Source organism: Notamacropus eugenii, chromosome 2, assembly GCF_028372415.1.
Source record: "Notamacropus eugenii isolate mMacEug1 chromosome 2, mMacEug1.pri_v2, whole genome shotgun sequence".
Classification (NCBI taxonomy): Eukaryota; Metazoa; Chordata; class Mammalia; order Diprotodontia; family Macropodidae; genus Notamacropus; species Notamacropus eugenii.
In genome coordinates this window covers 480,938,143-480,945,372 of record NC_092873.1, presented here as the reverse complement: position 1 = coordinate 480,945,372, position 7,230 = coordinate 480,938,143, and the positions used below count along the sequence as shown (strand labels likewise).

Here is a 7,230-nt window from a genome sequence, read left to right as displayed (position 1 = left end):
AAAAAGAAGAAGAAGATAATATTAGCCATGGGAAGAAACAGCCTGAGTCTCAGATGATAGAGTGAGCAGATGGCAGTGACTCAGTAGGTAGGAATTTCATAGCAGCTACAGAGGCAGGGCAAATGATGGCCACAGAGGTGGAGTGGAATGATTTTTGGGCAAGGAAAGGCCTGGAATCATTCAAAGGATCTGGGAGAGGTTAAGCCAAAAAGCAGTGAAGCATAGCTGGTTGCTAGTAGGTGAAGCCATGAGAGATGTTGCACCATGACATAACCCTTCTCTACTACAGAGCATGAATAGACTAAGGAGCTCTTCTTTTCCCAATTGGCCTCTTAGTCTAGAGAAGTTTTCATATATAGGGGAAGAGGATTTAGAGTCTATTGTTTGGTTTTGCCTATTTACTTTGTATTTATGTCTTAATTAAATGCTTTGCAATTTGATTTATGATTCCTATTTAGTCTCTTAGGAGAAAATGCACTAACAGGAACTCAAGTCATATTTAAATGATTAGTTAACAAAAACACCCCTGTGTGATAATGTGGGTAGCAGGGGTTCCAGAATTCAATAGAATCCCTGTTTAAAAAAAAGTTTGTGGAGGGTGAGGTTATTATCATCTGGAGGGATCAGAGAAGCCATCATAGAGGTACTGATAGCTATTGAACTGTGATAGGAAGGAATAGGTGGTAATATAAATCTCTCAGTTTCTATTGGATACAATTAGAGAGAAATGTTGACCACTTACGATAGTCTTCATTGGTTGACATCCTCCTGACTCTCTGGTTTCACCACCATGCCTCAATTTCCCTCTCACCCTGAAACTTCCTTCAGTGCCTGGGGTCTTATATGGAACATCCTCCACCCCTTTTCCCATTGGTGAGCTCCTCCTTGGGCTTCCATTTTGGTGACTGGCCCAAGTAGACAATGCTTCATTCCCCTCCCAGCTCTACTTCTGACTCTCAGGACTTTGCTAACATGCTCCCAAGTAGGTACCTCCACCCTTTTCACTGCCCCCTTTTCAGCTCCCTTTTGTATATTGTCTTTCTCCATTAGAATTTAAGTTTGGTGAGGGCAGAAATTATTTTTCTTTTTTATTGTATTTATATGCCCACAGCTTATTTGCCATTAGAATTAGAAGGAAAAAGGTAACCAGTAACATTTTCCAAATGTTTCTCAAATAAAAGTCTCATTTCTAAAATATAGAAGGAAATTATCCAAATTTAGAAGAACCAGAATCATTCCTCATTGGTAAATGGTCAAAGGATATGAACAGGAAGTTTTCACATTAAGCTATCTAAGGTACCAAGAAGCATGACAAAAATGCTCCAAATTACGAATTATTAGAGAAATTAAATACATATTAAAACAATTCTAAGATGCTACCTCACAAGCATCAGATTGGCAAAGATGGGGGGGGGGGGGAAATGACAATTGTTAGAGAGATTGGGAAAGCAGGCATACTAATGTATTGAAATAGCCTTTCTGGAAATCAATTTGGAATTATTCTCTAATAGTCACTAAATGATTTATTCCCTTCCATATCACTATTAAGTCTGCTCATCCTATACCCAAAGAGATCAAAGAAAAAGAGGAGATCCAAATGGACAAAAATATTTATAGCAACTCTTTTTGTAATTGCAAAGACCTAGAAACTGAAGAAGTACTCATCTATTAGTAAATAGCTAAATAATTATGGTATCTGGAAGTAATGGAACATGACTGTGAAATAAGAAATTAGAAAATGTATGGTTTTGGAGTATGGTTTCAGAAGATCTATAAGAAATGATGCACAGTGAGATGAGCAAAAATAGGAGAATGATTTCTATAATAACAACAGTCTAAAGAAAAACACTGACTGACTAAAAATCAGATCAATATGATGACTAACTAGAATTCTAGAGGATGAATTAAAAGAGCATGCTTTTGACAAGTGAGGGACTGAAAATATAGAATAAGACATTCATTTTTGGACATAACAAATGTGAGAATCCTTTTTCCAAGATTATATATTTCTTATAAGGGCTTTGTTTTTATTTTGTGGAAGGAAGGAAGGAAGGGAGGGAGGGAGGGAGGGAGGAAGGAAGAGAGGGAGGGAGGAAGGGAGGAAGGGAGGAAGGGAGGGAGGAAGGGAGGGAGGGAGGGAGGAAAAAAGGGAGGGAAGGGTCACTGAGGTATCTTATAAAATGCAGTGGAAAGACTAGAAAGAAGGCCAGAACGAAGTACGTACAAACAAGCAGGAGGCTGAACTTATTGTATACTTAAGAAAAGAAAGCTGTGGAGATCTGGGTTCCACGTACAGTCAATTCTATTATAATAGGACAAATGTGTTCCTAAAAATCATAGTCTATGCAAAACTGTGTAATGAAAACCACAAGACTTATAGGGAAATGGGATCAGATGCACAATGCTCAAAAAATTCATTATTGACACATTTTTGAAAATAGGAAGCTAATCAAAATGATAGCAGTTTCATACATGTTAAATGGTTAAGAAATACAAAAATACTCCAAGAAATAGTGTTGCATTAGCAATCTTGGGCTACTGTTTGACTTGTACCACAGTTTCCCAGGGGGCTGGGCTGGCAAAGCCTCCCATAGGTTGGATAGGTGGCAACTCTGAATCTCATAGACAGAGGTCTCAGCAGAAGGTGGGGGAAGGACATGCTACACACCAGCCTTCCTTCATCCATGGCTCCGACTGCACTAGAAGATATACATTAAATAGCATTTTAACGTGAAAAAAAAAAACCTGAACTTTGCTTGGAGTGGTGAGTGAAGTGGCGCAGTTTTCTGCCTCCTTACTCTTTCTAGATAAGCAAACATGAAATTCACATTATGATCAAATTGTTCTGCAATGTATCAATTGCACTGGAACAAATCTGCATTTTCAAAAGAGGTTTTATGGCAGAATTGACTGTACAATCCTCTTTTTTCTGCCCTACCATGTATATAGAAATGCCTATCTTATTTGACTTTTGTTAAATTCATAATAATAATCCTGAAATATATGTTAACAGCATTGGAATTTAGTTACTCCATGAATTCCCAAGTTCTAAGTTTCCCAAGAGATCTAGAGATCCTAAAGGACCTCTTAGGCATAAGCTTCCCAGATGGAGATTTCCTTAACTCCAGTCTAGAAAAAGAAGAGTCTAGTGGATTATCCTGAAACTAGAGGTTGAAAGCCATAAGATGCAGGCCCCACAAATGTAGAGCTTTGTCAATCCTCCATAATTTTGTGATCCTTTGCTCAAATGGTAGAAGGTAGAAGGTGAATGGAACTGCTTGTTAAGCATCAGAGAAATGTCTTTACCTCATATGTCTCATCTGGAGTGGGGTGGGGTGGGGTGTGCACGTTAAGAATGGAAAAGGAGTAAGTCTAATGGGCAATTTGAGTGATTTGTTTTTGTATTTATTCATGAGTTCTGGTGAGACCTTAGCATCTCGTACATCTTCATTGGAGTGAATTCAATAAAAGCTTCCTTATACCCAATAGTACATTGAATATTAGGAAAATAAGTAGTCAAAATCACATTTATTAAGTACTTACTATGTGCTAGGCAGAGTGCTATGTATATACAAAATATACAAATACAAGCAAAAAGTCAGTCCTTCCCTTCAAAAAGCATGTATTCTTTATTATCAGAATTTCATTCTTGAGCATCTCCTGGGCTGACGTTTGAAATATTTTTGTCTATGGGATCCTACCCATCTTTCCCCTGATTGCTTTGAAACCTGGTTTCCCAAATTCTAAGGTGCATGTCAGACCATACCCAGATTTCTTCTCTCTAGGGAAGAAAGGGTTCCCTTCCATTCCTAGGTTCCCATCATTTTCACCCCAGCATCCAGATCCTTTAATTAGTAAATTAGAATTTTCCATTCCTACTTCCTCTACCTTTTGAGGGGTCAAATTTTCATAAAGGCAAGTCAGGAAGTTAGTAGCTCTTCTGGTTTTGGCAGAGAAGGTGCCATCAAATGTCTAGATAATTGAAATTCTTCATCACAATTATACCATATCCCTGTGCCAAGTTGGTGTTATTTTCCAAACTCATCTATTTCCCTTTTGGTCCAGGTAACTTGTGGTATACTCCACTAGCAAAATGTGTCTGCTTCTCCATTGACTTTCCCTCAAATACTTTGCTTCATTCCCCCCATCTCCCTTCAACTGTGGTTCCTGGATTTCTTCACTTGAGTATGTCTCCTTAACATACAGAGTTTGATACCCTGACTTCCTTTTTTTTACCTTGGCTGTTTCTTCTGAATAAGGTAAGCTCATCTATCTATAGCTATGAACTAGTCACAGCCAAGCCTGTGTGATAACTTCTGAGTTCAAATTTGCCTTCTTGTATTAGGACCTATTGTTTATTGTCTAAATTATGGGCATTTGTGAGGTGATGGGTAGGACAAAAATCAGCTTCTTGAATTTTTTCTCCTGTGAACTTCTGGATGTCTCATTTATTATCTTTTGTAGTTGCTCTGCTTTATGTAACTTGTTTGATATATAGAGAGAGTCTTGTCCCTCTACCATCCCTTACAATTTAAAGCCCTTTTTATTATATTAGCAAGAGGGGAGAAGCATTTATTAAAGCCCTACCGATAAGGTGCTGGTTTATAGTTGAAGAAACTGAGGTACAAAGAGGTTAAATGACATGCCCAGGGTCAAAGAGCTAACAAGTGTCTGAGGTCAGATTTGAACTTAGATCTTTCTGACTCTGGGCACTGTACCTCAGGAACAAACAGTGAGTGCATTCTTACCAGCCTCTGTTAGACATACTCCATTTCTGGGCAGGAATTGGTCATTCCTGTATTTCACATTGTGACCCAGAAATTAAAAAAAAACAAACCATTTTCAGTCATTTAGTTAGTCAATAAGCATTTACTAAGCCCTTACTATGTGCCAAGCATTGTGCTAAACACAGGATCCCAGCCATGGAGACAAAGGCCCATGAGTGAGAGACAGAACATTGTTGGGGGAACAGCATATAGACTACTTTGGCTGGAACATGAAGAATGTGTAATTAGCCAGGAAAGATTGTTTGGAGTCATATTGTGAAGAATTTTAAATGCCAAACATAAATTCTGCTTTCCTCTGACATGCACATTTCTGAATAGCACATGAAAGCAGTCTTGAGCTTCAAGGTGAAGTATTGGGGCAAGCATTGCTACCATTAGACATCAGAAATCTTTGTGCTTAAGATCTATTTTCCTCATTTCTCTATTATCTGAGTTGATTTCAATCTTTTCTGAGTGTAGCTAACACCACTGCCTCCTTAACAAAGTCAGTTGTTGGGCACATCATGTATTTTTTTTTTTCACTTTTCACTTGACATAGACTTTTAATGTAAGAGAGGGGTTCACAGTAATACAAAAAATTTAAAAACCAGGCCCTCTCACCACCCATCATCTTTCCCACAAAGATAGCTGGGGTTTCTGCCCCATGGTGGGGAGGGAGGACACAGATGGTACACAACCAGAAACAATGAGAAAATCTAAGGCTGGGCTCAGGAGGGAGAAAGAGAGGCCTGGCCTGAGCAGGACAGCCTGGGCACAGAACATCAACACCGGCTCTGCAGGGCCTTCCTCTCTTTCCCTGGCTCCTCCCCCACCCCCGGCTCCAAGCCCACCCTTACTGCTCCTTCTTTTCCGTCTCAGAGGAGGAGGAAGAGGCTGACGACGACGACGACGACGACGACGATGACGAGGACAGTGGCGCTCCCCCTTTGCACTTACTGGCTGACTCCTTGTCCTTGTCATTTGTCTCTTCATAACTGAACATCTCCGTGACTTCTCCTTTTGCCAGTACCACCAGGAGGGGGTATCCAATGCAGGCAGGGACCAGATAGAGCAATGCTGGCTGGGCATGTTTGAAGACATGCATAATGAAGATAGTGAGGCCCAGACCAAAAAAGTATGCCACAAAGCTGGTATAGAAGTAGGTGTATGTTCTTCTTCAGGTTGATGTCAAATCGCAGAAGCAGAGCAATGAAGATACCTGGAATGACGATGTCTCCCAGGCCCAGCATGGCAAAGTTGTCAGCCTCCAGCCCCTTTTCCAGCAGGTCTTGGGGGAAAACCAATTTTATTGGTGCCTCAAAGGACTTGGCCACAGTTACCATCACACTGGTGCCAAAAACTCAGAATGTATCGTAGACAAAGAGGCCTCCTAGCAGGATGCAGCCTGTGCTGACATTATCGAGGTGCAGGAGCTCCACTCCGGTGAAGGAGAAGGCCAGGCCAAAGAGGTTGTTGGCAATCTGGTGCTTCCTTAGCAGGTACCAGACGCCAGTGATACTGCTCAGAGTCAGGCGCAGGAGATCCTTGCTGTCAAATTCATAATTGACAATTTCTTCCTTATTCTCCCCTGAGCCTTGTGTGAAGAGTAGCTGATGCTGCTTGTTGGGGAAATTTGCTGGGAAGAACTTGTTCAAGATGGGGCTGATGGTGTGAGAGAGAGCCAAGATCCCCAACACGAAGAAATACATGGACAGCAAAAGGTTGATGTACTCTTGAGAGAAGGTTTTAAAGAAGAGGTAGAGGCCTAGGAGTGTACAGCTGGTGATGATGGGGAACCGTGCAGCATCTCGAGTGGTAATGGTCTCTGGCATATCTGGGGCATTCTTGCTGCAGGCGCAGCGCATGGAGTGCAAGGCCCCAAAGAAGATGGGCAGCAGAGCCATGAGCAGGAGTCTGCCGTAGGCCAGGGTGATGCCTTCGGGGGTGGAGGGCAAGTGGGCCGGGCCGTTGGCTGAGCTGGGGGCCATGGGAGGCTCAGTGGAGCCGCTGCCATCGTGGAGTTCGCTAAGGATTGGGTCTATGGCTGAGGCTGCGGTTGCTGCAGTTGCTGCGGTTGCTGCAGTTGCTGCAGTGGCTCCAGCTCCGCCGCCGGCACTGCAGGGGAGGGGAGGGGAGGGGGAGCACATCATGTATTTTCTAAGAAACATTTTATGATGGGTTGAAATTCTAGTCACCTCACAAACTCACAAAAATTTGATTAATTATGTACCTTTGGTATAGTACCATATGAACTATTCGCCCAGTGCAAAATGCTACAGAACATTTCTGGCATTCAGAGTTAAAGTGTAAGGTTATTAGAACAGTATCTTTCCTCTATAGGGGCCTGTACCTATTCAGCTTCTGATGGACAGTGGGAGAGGGGATTCCTCCCTCTTTCAAGTTTACTGGTAGTAGTTTTTATGGCTTGGGGCAAGAATTTACCAAGGGTGGGCTAAGGAGTTAG

General features: G+C 41.6%; 1 pseudogene; it reads right to left on the bottom strand.

Annotated features, from left to right (window-relative positions):
• Positions 1 to 5,619: 5,619 nt before the first annotated feature.
• LOC140523203 (minor histocompatibility antigen H13 pseudogene) lies at positions 5,620 to 6,919 on the bottom strand (annotated as a pseudogene).
• Between the last annotated feature and the right edge of the window lie 311 nt (positions 6,920 to 7,230).